This window comes from Leptosomus discolor, chromosome 4 (genome assembly GCF_034619465.1).
Source record: "Leptosomus discolor isolate bLepDis1 chromosome 4, bLepDis1.hap2, whole genome shotgun sequence".
NCBI classification, from domain to species: domain Eukaryota; kingdom Metazoa; phylum Chordata; class Aves; order Leptosomiformes; family Leptosomidae; genus Leptosomus; species Leptosomus discolor.
Window position 1 is genome coordinate 44,533,453 of NC_141394.1, and position 18,411 is coordinate 44,551,863.

Here is an 18,411-nt window from a genome sequence, read left to right on the forward strand (position 1 = left end):
CTTCTCTGTATTCATGTGTCTCTGCTGCTATGTTCGACAGATAGCTCTGCTCAGACAACTCGTAAAGATAAATAGACATGGTCTTGGGAAGCTGTGAGGAAAACTAAATGGATGAAAAACACTCAGCAAGTCCTGTGTTCATCAAACCATGCCATTTTTAACTTTTAACAACCACCTGAAAGAAAACATTGAAATTTGCAGCAACCCTCAAAATCTCAAACTACTGAGACAGACCCCTCAAACAGCACCAAAATAATATACAGCTCACTTTGTAGATCTTGTTAAAAATTTATTATTTGTCTTCTGATTTTTGAGATGACAGAGTTCCCCTGAGACATACTTACAAGTTTTTCTTTGTAACTAGCATCAGCAGAAAAACATCACTTAATTGGTTAGATTTTTTTTTTCCCTCCAGCAGTTGGAGCTCAAAGTAAACCCCATGACAAAAAGTTTCAACAAATTGGTGAAAGCTGGTGGTGTTGGTATTTGAATCAGAGGTGAATTCATAAGATAATACAAAGGTTAGTTCTTTCTTTTAGTAAAGTAGTGGGGGCAAGATTAGTGCCTGTAATCTTCAGTGAATAAGCAGCTCTGTAGCTCTGTGAGTGGTGTTGGGAAAAGCACAGGAGAAAAATTTGCCATGAGTAAACCTTGGTTGCAAGATGTAAGAAAGTCCTATCTCTGAAGAGCAAAGCTCTGGGACAAGCCCTTATAGTAACAGGAGCAGCAGTGGTTGTCTTCTAAGAGAAAGGTGGCTTGGCTCATAGAGGGAACAGTGTTGGGTGCTCTGCTTCCTCTGTGAGAGTCTTAAGAGGGTTCCTGGTCCTCCTAAAAGAGAAATCCCTACTGTGGCAGCTCCCCAGTGGTGCCTATCTGAAATGAGCAAAGCGCTCCTAAAGCAAGTCCAAAATGTTTTAATTTTAACTCCACAGTAAGAGACCGAAATTTTCTTGGAGATGTAAACCAATAATGATCTATACAATGCTTAACTATGTATCCAACAAAAGACCTAATTATCTAAGTTAGATTGAGTCTTGTTAGTGTCTCCCAGATTATGCTGGGATGCTGGCCAGGCATGATTTCAGGAGACTTAGAAAGGACCAAAGAAAAGTAATTTGAACTTATATAATTCTAGCTTGTGGCTTTGTTGTTGTTCTGTGTTTAAAACATTAAACACTTGATAGCAGTCTCTTTTTTTTTTTTTCTGGTCATGTCAAACAAATTTTCTTTGATATAACTTGTTAGAGAAGAAACAGGATTTGAACCATGCCCTCTAAATGAAGACTTGTACAATCATTTCCTACAAATTATAGTGTAGTAAAATGCAATTAATATTTTGATGTGGCTCAAAAGTGACCTTTCCCAGTCTCCAACAGCAGGCTTGCTCTCACAAATGTGCTGCTCTGAAAAGCTGATGTGTGTGCTGGGCATAATAAAATGAAAAATATGAGCTGATTTCTCCCCTACCCCCAGTTCTCACTGAACTATCACAAGATATTATGAAAAATGGTGGAGGTCTCAACCTTCAGGGTTGAGATGCACTGTTTGCTGGTGTGCCAGCCTGCTGCAAGGACACACTTGCACCTTTCTGCATTACAGTTTCTGCTGGAAACTGGTCTCTTCCGCACAGACACCAACACTACCACACTACCAACTCCTCACTCCCCAGAGCAGTCAAGTAGGGGTGCAATTTGTAAATTTTGGATACATTAGGAGGAGTATACAGATGCAATTTTACATGCTGTCTTGATTTTAAAGATTGTGAGGCTCACTTTAACTTAAGCCAGGTTAAGATTAAAGCAAACAAAAATATTTTATTTGTGGAATTCAAACAGAGCTTATGGAGGTTTTTGAAGATGCAGGACAGAAGGAAAGGAAAATGCATGCAGTCAAGACGTTACACTATGGAATCTTTAAAGGCTTCTCTTCTCACATCCCAGTGAGAAGCAGACTTACCTGACAGATAGTGCTGGGACTCCTGCTGTGCTGAACATCCTTTGTCCTTGGGCAGCAACCACAGGAGGTACACTTGGATGGGCGGCAGGGGGAGTTTCCCATCCCTTTGGTTCATGGCTTGATGGGAGAGAGGGATGCAAGGATGTCCTTCAATCTCAGGCCTTCCTGCTCTCACAAATGTTATATTTCCTGACTCAGTTACCCTCTGGAAATGCTGATGATGCTGGGTATGGCCAGCTTATAACATCTCCCATCCAGGCAACTAACAGATTTTGTTTGCCTTACCCCATGTACTTTCTAGTTTCACAGCCTCATTCAAGTCAGATGGGACCTTCAGAGGTCTCTAGTCCAACCCTTACTCCAGCAAGACCAACATCTAAGTCCGATCAGGCATGCCAGCAAGACCAACATCTAAGTCCAATCAGGCATGGGCGATCTTGTCCACGGGAGTTTTGAGTATCTGCAAGGACAGAGATTTGACATCCTCTCCAGGCATCCTTTTGCAGTTCTTAACCACCTTCATTTGGGGAGGAGATGAAAGAAAAAAAAGTTAGTTGGAATTTCCCTTGCTCCTACCCATAACCATTGCTTCTTGTGCTTTAACTGTGCACCTCTGAGAAGGACCTGTCTGTCTTCTGTCCAGTCCTCCCCACCCTAGCAGCAAGGGCAGCCAGCCATCAGATCCTCCCCCAGCCTGCCCTTCTGGAGGCTCAGCACGCTCAGCTCCCTCTGCGCCTCCTTGTGCATTGTGTGCTCCAGCTCTTGACCATCACGGTAGCTCTCCATTGAGCTCCCTCTCTCCTGTGCTGGGGAAAACACAGCCAGACACTGTTCCAGGTGTAGCTTTGAGTGATGGGTAGCAGGGGAAAAAGACTTCCCTTGACCTGTTGGCTAATTCTTACCTAAACCCATGTGTAGCTAGCCTTCATTGCCACAAGGATGTACTGCTGACCTATCTGCCTGCCTGTGCCCTTTGGCAGAGCTGGTCCTCAGCAAATTCTGTGCTGAAAGCATAGGCAGCATGCTGCAGCTACCCAGCAGGACAGAGTTTGCCTTCCAGTTTACCACATAATCCTTTTCCCCATATGCTGAATTCCATTTTGCATGAATCACATTTCTTCAGTCACATACTACATTGCTGTGTACATAAGATTAGTGTCTACTTCTGCTAAGGACCACACTTGAGAGCAAAGAAATATACCAGAGTGATACTGGGTGACTTCAGACAACTGAGCTCCTGCATCCTCTTGCTGGCATGCTATGTGTAAATACTATGCATTTGACATTGTGTCCTTGAATACACTGGTTTGATAACAATTCCTCAGTAGATCAACAAGCTGTGACTTAATCCTTTTCCTAATGTAACGCACATTTGACAAGTTGTTGCTGAAGCTGAGTACTATTTATAGGTTGGTTTACTATTAAGTTCTGAACCCATGGTGCCTAATAACAAAAATGATACTGTACAACCAGCAAGTATTTTTTAAATACTTTCTGATAGGTCTCCCCTAACACTCTAATTTGATTTTTTTTTTTTTTTCCATGAATTAAGGAGGGGGGAAAGTTTAAAATAGTTGCTCCTTTCCCTTTTTTTTCGGGAAAAAGACACCACAGAGCATATTTCTAATCCAATGCCTATTAAAAAAAATATTGCATAATAAAATTTCGACACTGAAATACCAGCTCACTGAAAGTCAATGGGATTTTCACCAGCAATTTTGTTGCTGAGCTTCTTTTACACTCTTTTTCCTCTGAAGGAAGAAGGTTGAATTGGTCAGAAATGCAAGAGCATTGCCTGTGGGGAATTTGGTTTGTTACAATTCAGTGGAATTCTTCCCCGAGCCAGAACAAGACTCCATTCATCTTGCCTCCTCTTTTGAATGTTATTTTTAGCCTATTTTAATTGCATAAATAGACTGAAGTTGTACAGGTGTGATAGCAGAGGAATGCCTCTACAGTGGCAGTATTAGACTGTAAGATGCTTCCACCAGTGAATGTGGCTGTCACCACTGGGATGCATCTATCATGCTGGGAGGACCTTTTCCAATTTCCTTAACAAGTTAGTGGGGGGCAGGAGGTAGAGAAATACCACGGGATGGACCCTGCCACAGGAAGCAATGTTACCCTTCTTCCTTGCCGCTTGCATCTCATGAGTAAACTCCTCCATGCTACAGTGGTGGGTGTCCTTTTCCACAGCTGGAGTACTTCAAGCCTGAGGAGGGTGGACTGAGAAATGGGGAAAGAAGTAGGGATATGCTTTACACCTCAGGGTACAACATCTTGGATAGATCTCCAGTAATCCATTTATATAGACTAAACATGTACGAGGGGAGGCAAGTTATTAAGGGCACAGAGCTAGGACTCACTGAGATTTCTCACATCAACAGGATGAATTTGCAGCATCTATGCTAAAACCTGCTGATCAAAACTTCTGGGCTTGTGTAAGCGTTCGGGCTGAAAATTGAGGAGCAAGAGAAGTGGGAGATGGTGCTACTGCTGTAGGGCTGCCCCTTGGGAGCAGCTTCCTTCTGCCTGGCACAAGTTGGCACTCTGAGCCCAAGGATGCCCCCCGGCACCCACACATGCCTTTTTTTTTTTCACATCACAGGCTACTGCAGGATTATGGTTCATCCGTCTGGGCCGATTAAGTCAGACAATTAAAATGGCTTTTGTTTTCTGCTGTCAGATTAATCTCTTGGCCATAGTGCTAGAATTATGACATTTTTTATTCATCTTCTAAAAACTCGTTTTCTATGTCTGTGTGCTGAGACCCTGGTTCAAAGTAATAGCAGTGTAATAAAAAATAAATAAAAAAAAAAAAAAGCCAAACTTTCCTGCCGGAGAGAAGCCAGGGGACTTATTCAAAATGTACTCAGAACTGATAGGAACTGGCCATCTTAGTGACCTGAAAGGCAGTCTTAATTTTTTTAAAACTGGAAGTTAGCCAAATCCCTAACTTTTCAGTGTGCTGAAATTTATTGTACAGCTGGAAGGGGACGTTTTGCATATTTACAGCCCTTTGTTGCCCCTGGGGTTCCCACTAAGGCCAGCGTTCCTGCAGAGCTGCCCTTGGCTGCTTTGGGGACCTGGCGATGGCAGCACCCCCAGCCCCTGCTCAGGAGGGCAGCACTCTTGTTCACGCCCTGGGTTTTGCCCACCTACATTAGGATATTGCTGGCACTGTCCTGTCCCTCAGCTTTCTCCACTATACTTGTCTTCAACAGCAGCATAAAAAATTCTTCAAGCCAAGCCTTGCTTCTTTCCCCTTTGCCTCTTTTCTAGCTTGCCTGGGTATTTCAAGGTATGAAAATATAAGCATTGACTGAGGTTTATTAGGTGTGCACACCTTTCAAAACCAGATCTTATTTTAAACATTTGATACTGAGCTTTCGCTGTGGAGGTGTTATATTGAATGCAGGCTCTGGTCCAACACAGCCAAACAGAGCCAAGGCAGACTCAAGACTGATCTTGTTGCCCTTCTGTGATATGCATTCGCTTGTAAAAACTCATGAATTAGTGGCAGTATAGAAGCTTTGTTCAGTGAAAATCTAGTCTGAAATGTTATTGTAGTGAGTGTCTTTGATTATGACAGCATGAATAAGTGCTTTGGGGAAAAAAAAAAAAAGAATATTAAATAAGCAGCTCATATTCACATGAGAATCTGTTTCTTGAAAGCCTCTAAAATTCTTCTTCACTTATTATTAGGGGTTGCAACGCTGAAGATAAAAGTAGCCAACATTAAAAAAATTAGAATAGCTTTCATTTCATAAAGCTGTAAGTTAATTTAATAATCAGAGCCTTCATTGTCTCAGTAATTTAAATTGCCGTTAGTTGTCTTGTCATCGTAGGCTGATATGAATAATGACTGTTACATATTGCTCTGTCTGGTACCTTGCACGTACAAGTATTCATCGTGATACCACGTTTCATCTTTCATGTAACTGCTGCTATTAGTGCTATTACTGAGCTTGGCTGCCTTCAAAGCCTAACTTGAGCTACTGACTTTATTCCCCTGATTTCCATCGGGATTTAGTCCAACAGGGATAGTGCAGTCATACCAGAAATTCAGTTTAATAATAACAATGTTTTGAAAGCAGTGTTGGTTGAAAAGTAGAAGATGGGTTTTTCCCTTGTCAGGCTTGTCCTCATGTTCTTCCCAGCCAAGGTGTAACATGCATTTCCAGCACAAGTCAGCACGTGGTGTGAAGCTTCTAGTACCAAGAAAAAACAGGAGTAGAACTTTCTAGAAGAGCCTACACAGAAATCACAAGCAAGCCTCTGCTTTTTTCCCCTCATATTATAGTTTAATTGCTCAAGACTTTAAGATCTGATTCAGATAGGATTTAATTAGAACTGGCTTTAACATTTTGATGGGAAGTTTAAGAAATCTGTGTCTTCATTTTGCTCTCCGAAAGTTTGATGTATATCTGCCAGAAAATAAACTTCTCAGTGCTTTCAAAAAAAAAAAAAAAAGTCTGCTTCACTATTAACATTCTGTGAATTCAATAGTAGTAGGTTTGTCTCTTGATCCCTTATTAAATTAGTGCTTAGCCAAATATGCATATTTAGCTTTCATGATCTTTCCTCAAACATTTGTCCCTCCAGGACCACACTCCCTTTGATGCTTTTCTCTGAGCTCCACGTGAATGTCTTTGTTTTGGATTATTTTTCCCCAGAGGTAATAGTTTTCATATTTTCAAGCCAAAAAATCATGTTACTATCTGTTCTGGAATTGTACATTTTTTCTCATCGATGACTGGAACATTTCCAGGTTGAGGACGCTTTCTAACTCTAAGAATGCATTAATTTTCTCATATAGGTCAGGACTTAAGACGTGTGTTGGCAAATACACATACCAAATGTTTATTTCTGGTTTGGGTTGGTATTTGCTTTAAATGTTACTTATTTACATTTTTTTGGTTCTCCACTCCTAAATTACTTAGCAGAGAAATTACAGAGACTATCTACCTTGAGGGCTGCTGAGGGCTGCCAAGGGCTTTTCAGGCCCCCTGTTCTCTCCCTCAGCAGGGGATCTGGGATTATCCCAGCTCCTCAGCATCCTGCCTTTCCTGCAGTAAGATGAAGCCAGCAGCTCATGGATTAGACAGGTATACACTTCACTGGGTAAAAAACTGGCTGGACGGCCGAGAACAGAGAGTTTTGGTGAACAGAGTTAAATTCAGCTGGCGGCCAGTCACAAGCGGTTTTCCCCAGGGCTCAGTATTGGCACCGGTCTTGTTTACCATTTTTATCAATGATCTGGATGAGGGGATTGAGTGCTCCCTCAGTAAGTTTGCAGATGACACCAAGCTGGGCAGGAGCATTGATCTGCTCAAGAGGAGGAAGGCTCTGCAGAGGGACTTGGCCAGACTGGATCAATGGGCTGAGGCCAGTTTTATGAGATTCCACAAGGCCAAGTGCCAGGTCCTGCACTTGGGTCACAACAACCCCATGCAATGCTATGGGCTTGGGGATGGGTGGCTGAAAAGCCGCCAGGCAGAAAAGGACCTGGGGGTGTTGGTCGACAGCCAGCTGAACATGAGCCGGCAGTGTGCCCAGGTGGCCAAGAAGGCCAACAGCATCCTGGCCTGTATCAGAAATAGCGTGGCCAGCAGGAGGAGTAGGGAAGTGATCGTGCCCCTGTACTCAGCACTGGTGAGGCTGCACCTCGAATGCTGTGTGCAGTTTTGGGCCCCTCACTGCAAGAAAGACATTGAGGTGCTGGAGTGTGTCCAGAGAAGGGCAACAAATCTGGTGAAGGGTCTGGAGAACAGGTCTTATGAGGAGTGGCTGAGGGAACTGGAGCTGTTTAGCCTGGAGAAAAGGAGGCTGAGGGGAGACCTTATCGCTCTCTACAACTGCCTGAAAGGAGGCTATAGTGAGGTGGGTGTCCGTCTCTTCTCCCAAGTAACAAGCGATAGAATGAGAGGAAACAGCCTCAAGTTGTGCCAGGTGAGATTTAGATTGGACATTAGGAAAAATTTCCTCACCAAAAGATTGCCAAGCATTGGAACAGGCTGCCCAGGGAAGTGGTGGGGTCAACATCCCTCGAGGCGTTCAAAAAACTTGTAGATGTAGCACTTCGGGACACGGTTTAGAGGGCATGGTGGTGCTGGGTTTCCAGTTGGACTTGATCTTAGAGGACTTTTCCTTAATGATTCTATGATTCTTTGAACTCTGTGCATCAGAGACTGTATCTAACCAAGTCCAGGTAGCCTAACCTAATGGCTCTGGGTGTCGGGGAACACCAGACAAGTCCAAAAAGATTGGAAGCTAAAAATGAATGAAAATATAGATGCAAACAAATGCACGTCTTAATGCATATTGACTTGTTAATTTGTACATTAAAAATAAAAATCCAGCTCTGACTAACTGGACATCATGCAGGAATGTACATGAAATAGCTGGGAGATTGAAAATGCTGCTGCTGTTGCCCAGGCTAAGCAAGAGACTGGTAGAGGTGTTTACGATGTGGTGGGACAGCTCAGGCAGGTGAAACTCTGCAGGTTGGAAGGGAAATCTACAGGAAAGGAAGGGAAATCTGTTAAGCCTTTCTTCTTCCATAAACAAGAAAGATCTTGGCCTACTGTCATAACTCCGTGTCTACTTTTGAAAAAATTCAGTTGAACAGACACTAATTGCACAGGAACAAAGTTTACAATACCAAAATTAAATACCCATTTCTGTCTGTTACAAATTCTGTTAGGATGGATGGTCGGTCCTTCACAAACATAGTTCTCTGGAGAAGGAATTCCCAATGTGCTGCAAGAGCTTTTAGATAGGAGCAGCTAACATGGATGTTGTGGAAACCTGGGTGCATCCTGGGTTAGGGAATGCAGACTGGGAGCATCAGCAGTGAATTGTGCTTGTGCAGTCTGTGTCTTTTTGCATCCCCAGCTCGAAATCTCATTTCAGAAAGCTCTTCTTGGCTTTGGGGATTTTTACCCCCATATACCTCTGCCACCTGGAGACCAACTTAACTATGAACTTTCATGTACTTCCTCTGTACTTCACTTCTAACTTTCTCTTGCAATCCTCTGGTTCATTTTCAATAGGCATTTTGGCTGCCACGGCCTGAGTCTCTTTTATACATCCTCTACTCCCTGTATCTCCCAGAACTGACCAGATAGTGAACACTGAAAGTTCGTCATGTGCTTAGTGAATTGTGTTTGCACACTTGAAACGATTCTACAAAGATACTGTACTACTACATTACCTGTTTATTTGATATATTAACATAAAATATACGCAATGATTAATTTTTCCACTGAATAGTTATCTTCTTGCCAAAGAATTAGAGACACCGTAGATGTATCTAATTTTCTCTTTGTAGAACATCTGTAAAAGATTATTCATAATGAAAACAACTGAGATTATATTCAATACTTAACAGAAGTCTGTAATGTAAGCTTCCAACAGCACTCTGTTGCAGGCTCTGTTAAGGATGTGAGAAAACATAACTAGTGCCAGACACAGCTCTGCTGGTGGGAGACTGTGGGCTAGTGATGCTGAATCCATACTCAAAGTAATATTCTGGCACCTTATCTCAAAAGGACCCTTAAAGACGGACATAGTCTATTTGGAAATAGCCTGGAAACACACAAGCAGAGAGTATTTTGATACCAAACAGTGTAAATGAGAGCAGTCAGCACTGTTTTAAGTAAAACAATCAGAATAGACATGCTTGAGGGGTGTGCTGGGTTTTGGATTTCTTTTTAAAGACAAACCATTGTGAGCTGACAAGGAAAAAGCAGCAAATAGTTTTCATTTAAATACAGTAGCAGGCTGAAGCCCATTGTGGAAGAATAGCCGATGACCAAGGTGAGGTTGGACGGGGCTCTGAGCAACCTGATCTAGTCAAAGATGTCCCTGCTTGTCACAGGGGCAGTGGACTAGATGACTTTTAAAGGTCCCTTCCAGCCCAAACCGTTCTGTGATTCTATGACACAGAAAAATATTTGAGGGAGGAAAAATGCAAAGCAAGGTCCACAAAATTATGAAGGCGCAACAAAGAGAGGAGACTCTAAAGGCAGCTAATGAGAAAGGCAGTACAGTTTGAGATACAGCTTGCTGAACTGTCTTTGAAATTAGGCCCAAAAGAGCAAACGCACAGCAATAATGTTGATCATAGTTCACTGTCAGGAGCTGTAATACATCTGAGTCTTATTTACACTAAGATGTGTAGGATATTCTCCTTTTTAGTCAAACACCTACTTCTGCTAGCATTTTGAATCCTAATAATCCCAAAAGTTTTTAAAAAGTTATGAAACATTTATCCACGTAATGCAATTAAAATTGTCTACTGGTACTTAGATCTTTACCCCACTTTTCCCTTTATTTTTCCCATCTTCTCTACAACTCCCTCCCATGCAACAGTAATGAAATTACTTGTTTGTTTTTTATGAACTCTTAAACTGCCAACAGTATAGGTAAATTTAATTTAAAGTGAAATTTTAAAAATATTTCCCCCAAATCCTTCATAAATTCTTTGATAACTTTCAAACAAGATAGTGACATGAAGCTTCCTTGAGTTATGTTGGTTCTCATCTTCAGGCTGCTACTACATTCTTCTTTGATTACATGCCTCTCCTACTTCTGCTGGCTCCTGTTTTACACACAGTCCACTAGGATGTGAGCACATAAAATAGGAATCTCTCTACTCTGGCTGGCAAAAAAAAAAAAAAAAAAAAAAAAAAGGCTTTTAAATTACTGCTGGCTAGCTTGTAATGAGGCTGTTAAAACCCTGGGGAAGTGTCCAATAAGGTTGTCCTCTGCACTGAAGGCTATCACTATCCAGAATTTTCTGACATCTTGAAAGTTCAACATGTGTTCACGTCTCCCCAAAGCAGACAAGCTGCAGAACTAGTACAGGGCAAGGAAGGGATGTGGAAGGCTTAGTACCAAGATAAAACCCTCAAAATATGCAAAAAAATTTTTTTTCAGTTTTCTTCCCATAATACAGTATTCTCCATATCCCAGTGGATTGCTGAAAATTTAAGGAATAGCTTAGAAAAAAATCAAGTCATATGTATACTAGAGAGCAGCTTCTTTCCATTATGAAATACTGGTATATCATGCAATTGAAATGGATTTACAAGCACAAAACCGGTATGAAATGGAAAATAATAGTGACTTTTCTGGCAAATAATTCTAGGGTAGGACAGTAAAGTTTGGCGGAAACTCTACTACAGCAGGATTTTTGTGCTAGCCTTTCACCAGCCATAAAAGCAGCTAAGCCTGCTTGCTTTTATCAAGGTTTGAAATATGGGGGAGGAAAACAGGAAGCCGAGCTTCCAAAAGACTGTAGCATTAATCCATTAGCTCGCTTTGCACAGAAGCATGTGAGAGTTCACTAAATGCCTGCCCTAACTGCTATAGCATGCGCTACACATCCCTCACCCCCAGCATTACAGCAGGCGAAAAAAACATTAGTAAAACTGTTTACAAAAATGACAAGATCTGAAGCTCTCAAAGAATTCCTGCTCTACTTTAGGATGAAAATATTTCACATGTTAGATTTTGAAATACACATATTTGTCCAGATGATCCCTGAAAGCCTTTCTCTGACAGACATACTGTCCTTCCGTGAATACTTGCATCCGCACTTGCCCCCGAACTCTCCAGTCAGAGCACTTTGCTCCAGCTCCTCTCAGAAACTCGAGACCTGTGGTTCACCAGCAGCTCAGCTCCAGAGGCCCTGCGAATCAGAGGCCATCTCCCTCCTCCAGGTCAGATAAACCAAAATCAGGGGAGAGAGCTCTGCTAATGCACAGCCTTCACCAGTTCAGCTGTAGAATAGGAGCATCTCATGAGCTCTGTGGTGCAGGTTCACCAGAGCTGAATGGAGTCAAACTCCACATGTGTCACAGCTCACTGCAGTCCTCCTATAGTGGTATTCACACGGTTATTCAGTAGTTACTGAAATATTAGTCCAGCTTCACATGAGGTTGTGAAAGAGAAGCAGGGAAATACAGCTGACAGCTATTAATAGAGACAAGCTGTTACCAGTATGTAGAGCTGGTAGGTAGCTTTGAAAATTTCTTGAGCTCAAAGCAAGAGGAGATATTGAGAGCTTAGGAGACACTCTCTATATGTGGGAGAAATCAAGTATTTTTGCAATCAAGTGCTTGAGTCTGTTTAAAGTTAGGAAACCCTGATCCAATTTATATTGCAAGATTCGGCACCTTGTGGACTTTGACGCCTTTCTGGAAGATGTGCTTTCATCAGCTGTTATTGGGCTTGCTCCAGGGGCATGTAATGAAATTCAGTGATGTGTTTGGGCTGCTGGAAAAAATGGGTGATATGACTGTTTACTCTGGTCCTAATCTACCACTTTCATAGCTTAAATCCTTGACTAGGATGAATAGATAAAATAAATACGATTTCATGGTAGCTGAAAACCATATGCTTTTTTAAAGGAAAAATATATAGTGAAGGCTTCATCAAAACATATGCCTTCGTGTTAAAGAGAGTTCAGGAAGCTTTCTCTCATGAATGTTGCTTTAGATAGTGGAGGTGGGTTTTGGGGGGGGGGTGCGGTGCGGGGCTTGCCTTCTTTACATTTTTGTCTAGTTTAAAAAAAAAAAAAACACAACCAAAACTCAAACCTCTAATCAGTGTTCCTATAATCATAGTTTTCACTGTAAGACTTCATGTGTGAAAGCTGCTCACCACCGCTCCTTAGAAAGCTAGTGCTACAAATGAGCTGTCACTCATTTTCTGACATACCTCTATTCCCTGTATAAAATATATTAAAAACCAAACATCTTCTTGGATTACATGAAGAATTTGAGCTTTAGCTATACTTGTCTGTAAGACAGAACTGAAATTGGGCACTTAGACTTTGTTGTGTGGTTCTCAAAATGTGTCATCCTGTAGGCATCTTTGTGTTGTTTTTTTTTTTTTTTGCATGCACCCAAGCCCTCCTTTGCTATTTAGGTTTCTGAGGCATCTCCTCCTCGGCCAGAACCACCAAATTCCTGAAAGATCATGACAGCTTCCTGCCCATATAGACCTTCCCAATAGATGTTATTTTGCCTGATCTTCCTGAGCCTGTTTAATTATGCTGAAGGTGCATATGTTAAAGTACGTACCTACCAACAACAGAGGGATCCTTGTCACTTACAAGAAAAAGGGAGAGTAGGGGAGGGTCAAAGATCTCATCCTTCATCGGCCTGAATCCAACCTACTAACTCTGTCTTCTCTAGGAGTGTGTTGCAAACACTAAGCTCTGCCTGTGAAAAGGCATTGTGGACTCCGTAGAGCAGAGCAAAGGAGACATCAGCATTTGGGACAGACGGGCCCTGTTGCTGCCGTGACCAGCCGAGGCACTCAGCACAGGGAGGGAAGGTCCCACATGCTGCTTCAGGAATGCTCACCCACCTCAGGACAGCCCAGGATTCAGGAGTTGTGTTCTCTCCTCAAACACAAGAGACATCAGTTTTGGCAGAAAGGAATGCAAAGTTCAGATGGAAGCACGCACCCAGGGAAAAATAGGAACCTCCAGGGCCATTCTTTTTTAAAATAGTAATTATTCTTCCTTCTTCATTAGAGTAACATCAGAATCGCAGCCCAGAGGTAGGCTCCTAAATCATAAGGGGGTAAGATTAAAGATGCCTCTTTTGTATCTCCCACTGATCTGATAAGCTTCCTTCACTCAGAGAGCTATTTTATCACTTGAAATGTTTTGACTTCTCCTAAAAAAACCTGTTTAACTCAGTGAATACCATTCTTGACATTCTAGTCTTTTGCTCTTTGCTTACACAGAGACATTTCCAGCTTTAATAAAGATCATTTGACTCAATATTTGGTTTTCATACACTAGTGAATACTTCCCTCTGCAGGAAACTGTAAGTCAATAGCAGCCATAGACTTTGTAGAAAAAATGTTCGAGGCCTGAAGTGGTAACTCGTACAGTTAAATGAGTACTCATTCCTTGGCAAGCTGTCCCAGTGGTACTATTACGTTGCCTTCCATCAAGGTATTTCCATTGACTTTGGCATAATTTAAATCTTTTTTTCCAGTGAATTTTGACAGCATATAAATAATCTGCCACTATCCATGCAGAATATTCAAACACTGGTGCTTACAAATATTGCCCTCCTTGGATTGTCAGAGGAGAGAGGGCCGTCCTTCGTGTCAGTCATCCTCTGCCATGGCTTTCTGAAGGAACTTTACTTCCCAGCCAAACAGACCAGCCTGTGAGCTACAGCCTGCCTTTGTACATGCTTCCAGTTCCTGTGCTGCTTAATTTCAGTTTCTGATTGTGTCAATTATTTTGTGACAGTCAAAGTCCTGTACCTCAAGGCTTTCCCCTCCCCATCCAAAAATCATGGTATTATGCCTTCTTTCTGAACCACCACCAGCTTTAAAAAGCAGAGTACGATCCCTACTGTTTGATCCACAAGCCAGTGCTGCACTCGGTGGTTATTAGCCTGGGCTATTTGCCTCTTTCAAGTCCAAAACTTTAGCTGTTGACTTAGTTAAAAGCATCACTACATTCTCAAAACATAAGACTGGAAACATCTTTTTGCAGGCTTCTTTTTGAAGATAACTAAGTGTCCTTATAATTCTTGAAATTTCACCCACCTTCAAGCAGTACCTAAGATTTTCTTTTCATTCCCAGGAGCAGGTATTTGCATTCTAGAGTCCTAAAATTCCAACTGGTTAGACAGCACTTGTGTAATTTAATTTTCTATGGCTGCTTACATTTTTCGAGACAGAAAAGCTTCTTTTCAAGAAAAGGATCACCCTTACAGAAATTAGGCCTGTCTGCAGCAAGACCAAACTACGTCAGTTGGATGGAAGACCCTTTAAACAAAAATTAAGCTGTTATTGAGATATATTTATCTAATTCTTGTCAACTAATGCTTCTCTGTGGTAGTTTTGCAGTGCTTGTACTTTTGGAAAAGGCCTGCCCTCACCTCGCTCCCATGTGCCTGTGCCTTTCCTGATACCCAGTGCCATCCTGGTGGCTCGAGCGCTGCTTTTACGAGGCAACGCAGGCTGTTACTACTGATGCAGCCTGCAGTGTAGCAAGGAGGGCAAGTGTTTTCAGTCTTTCTGACTCTTAAGCTGCATATTCAGCCACAGGCAACTTGGAACAATGATTTCAAGTCACAGTGGCTCCTAACAGCCTTGTTGGTTAGCACGATGAAAAACTATGAGGGGTTGAGGAAGGAGCTCTAGAGGACTGCTTTAACCCATTCCTTTTCTCAGCTGTTTTGGGGCCCATTAGGGCTCTTTCTAACTGCAGGAAAGTTATATTTAAGACTGCTGGATCATTACCTGGTTTCTTTCCTCTGGTTGTTCAGTAAGTTGAACACAAAATAGCATGAAGAGATGCTAAACTGGTCATTCGTTGTTATGCACAGCAACTGTGCTAAGAAATTCACTAAGAGAAGACTTGTAACAGCTGACAGATCACTTTTACCTGAAGAGTGTGTGTTTCAACCTACTAACTCCTACCTGACTTGGTCTTTAATACTGTTTCCTGTTTAAAAGAAATTCCCATTAATGTAGCAACTCTTGTTCGTCTTACTATATAGGACACGCTCTTGGTGACAAATAGCCTTAGCTCTCCCCACCCCATCTACTGGGGGTTTTTTCCCCCATCAAAAAACAGGGGTTGGAAGATAGAGGCTGCTGCCCACAACGTGCTTGCTCCATAACATGGGCTTTACCATCTGTCACCAACCGCAAGGTAGTAATAATATTTTTAAAAAAATTAAAAAAAAAAAAAAAACAAAACAAAAAAACGTAAGCAAGCAGATGAAAGGTAACTGAGTAACTGTAAGAGTAAGGACCGCCTTTTCTTATTTAGGGCAGGTTTTTAATGCAGTGGGTTTAGCACAAAGGAACAGAACTTTGTTTTGCTGAAGTCAGTGACCCCTACTTTCACAGGGACTTCTAGTTTCTACACCAATTATAGAACAGGATGGTATACAGATTCACTTTTATCAGTTAGTTACACAACAGCACTGTAAAAAATATGCCAGACCATATTCTCCCTTTGTCACACTTTAGAAGAAATACATGGGGTTTGGTGGTTTGGGTTGTTTTAAGGTTAATAAGCTCCAGTGAGACTCCTATAAATATGAAAAATATGCTTGCAATCTTGCACAGTGATTAGAGATTTTAATGATGTGTTCTAATATAACTTCAAAAACCCTGAATTACAGCTACTGAGTGCTACTGCTGCTTCAGCTGCTTATTCCTTACACCTTTGTTCTCACCTGCAAAACAAAGACCAAATTCTGTCTGAGGGCTGTAGTTGGCTTACATCCACCCAGGACTCATTACACTCAAACGTTTGATCATGGGTTTGTAGTCACACTTGTTGGCAGTACTGAAAATGATTGCTAAAGTACATGCTCATGTCAATAACGATGGGAGTTGCTAGTTAATAGCAAAACTGCTTTTTGCAGAAGACTGCTTCAAAGATCGGAGCACAGTGAGAAATCTGAAAAAGAAGGATGTTACACACCTGAAAAATACACCCCCACGGCTTACTACAGTATTGGTCAGTACCTCCTTTTGTTCACCAGCTAAGTCAGTTCTCCTACAGGTGTTCATTTTAATGCTATGCAGTCTTTTGGGCAGCCCGTTGCACGGTTCCCTTAAGCAGCTAACAATACAAATTCTACCTCACTTTGGTTGGCCCAGATTTACATTAGAAGTATTACAGAATACTGTTATATCAAATCTTTCTTTCATGTGCTCTCCTGTATGTTCAAGGTGCCATTAAAGATGTCCATATTAAAAAACACTTGTAATAAAAAAAGTGAGTCTTAATCAAGACACCCGAAAAATAAAAATAAAGCGTATTTCAGCAGTCTGTAGACTACAATTCTCAGACTGCCAGGCAGAAATACCTTTCAATTAGTTCCCCCATATCTTATCAGCATTATACTGTATTATTCTATCTCAAACACTGAGTTTTGTCTTGGCCTCAGGGACCACTTAGTTTAAACATGAAGCAAGCTCCCTCTTCTTTCCTCCCAACAGAGTTTTTTAGGAAATCATAACAGTTTAACAACTTTCAAATGTGACAGAAGGTACTAAGCAAACTTGCTTTTTAAAAATGACCTTCAAGGTTTCACTAAGCCATTTAATTACCCTTCCTCTTGTTCAGCAAAGCACCTGCACTGGAGCCTCTGGCCGAAGCCTGCTACTGGAGAAAGTAAAAAGAATCCTGCAAAGTAAGTTTGTGAAGGCACCATGTATAAAATAATAATTTTTTTTTGTTGTTACACACACCAAATACCAATTGCATAAATTTAATGTAAATGTTAATTCAAATACATAAGTCAAACACATGATTACAACATTAAAAATTACAACACTTAAAACAACTGCTATGTAGCTAATACCAAATGCAAATAACATTGAACTGCTGTAACTGCACCTAAATTAACACCAAAAAAGACAATTTAATATGGTGACAAAACATGTTGAACTAAGATACGTAATGGACAACAATAGTTCAGTGCTTTTAAGAAAAATTATTCAACTTTAAATCTTTCCAATACATTGTTTTCCGTCTACATAATATTCCTTTTTGACAAATACTTTTCAGACAAAACAGCTTACAAGCAATACTTGCATAGGTGAGGCCCTTAGATTCTTAACGTATGCCACATGGCCCACTCCTTGACCAGGAACTGAAACTATATACCAAATTCAAAAAGAAGGATCATTTACTGTATTAGTTTCAGATCTTAAAAAAAAAAAAAAAAGCCTTTATTTTTAGTCATTCAATAAATAAAGCACTTTACTGAGAAACGCTAAACAGTCACAATAAAAACAAAGATGGCTCACTTCAAAATGAATTATATATACCCGATTTCAAAAATTTAAAACTATGTTCAGTTTAATGCTAAACAATGTTTTTTAAGAAGAACATGGCTTGATTAGAAAGTGAGCAAGCTGCTGTTCAACCTGGCTACCACAGGCAAGTAGAAGTGCTGGTTAGGAGGGACAGCCTGGGTAAGAGTAAGGCCTCTGAGAACACCGCAGCACCCAGGTGTCCCAGCAGAGAGGCGCTAACAACCAGACATGCAGCTTGGTGAGCTGTACATAAAAGTACATGTAATCTGTATGGGTCAAGAATTTTTTTTTTTTTTGCCCATTTTTATCTCAAAGAATTATCTAAGGTACTGAACCTCAACGTTACGACTACAGCAATCCATCTCACATAGCCTGATGGTACGCTGACATAATAAATCTGAGTGTGGTATTTAAGTTTCACATTATGTATGTCTATGTAATGAAAAGGCAGAGTTGCCAGGGTAGTGTGGTTTTGGTTTGTTGGGTTTTTGTTTTGCTTTGTTTTGTTTTTAAAATCTTTGCTTAAGATTTATTACTTACAACAGAAGCTATAAAAATTCTGCATGAAATTAAAAATATAAGAGCAGGAATTGTAGCAAATTATTTCAACACTAAAAATAAGCTACT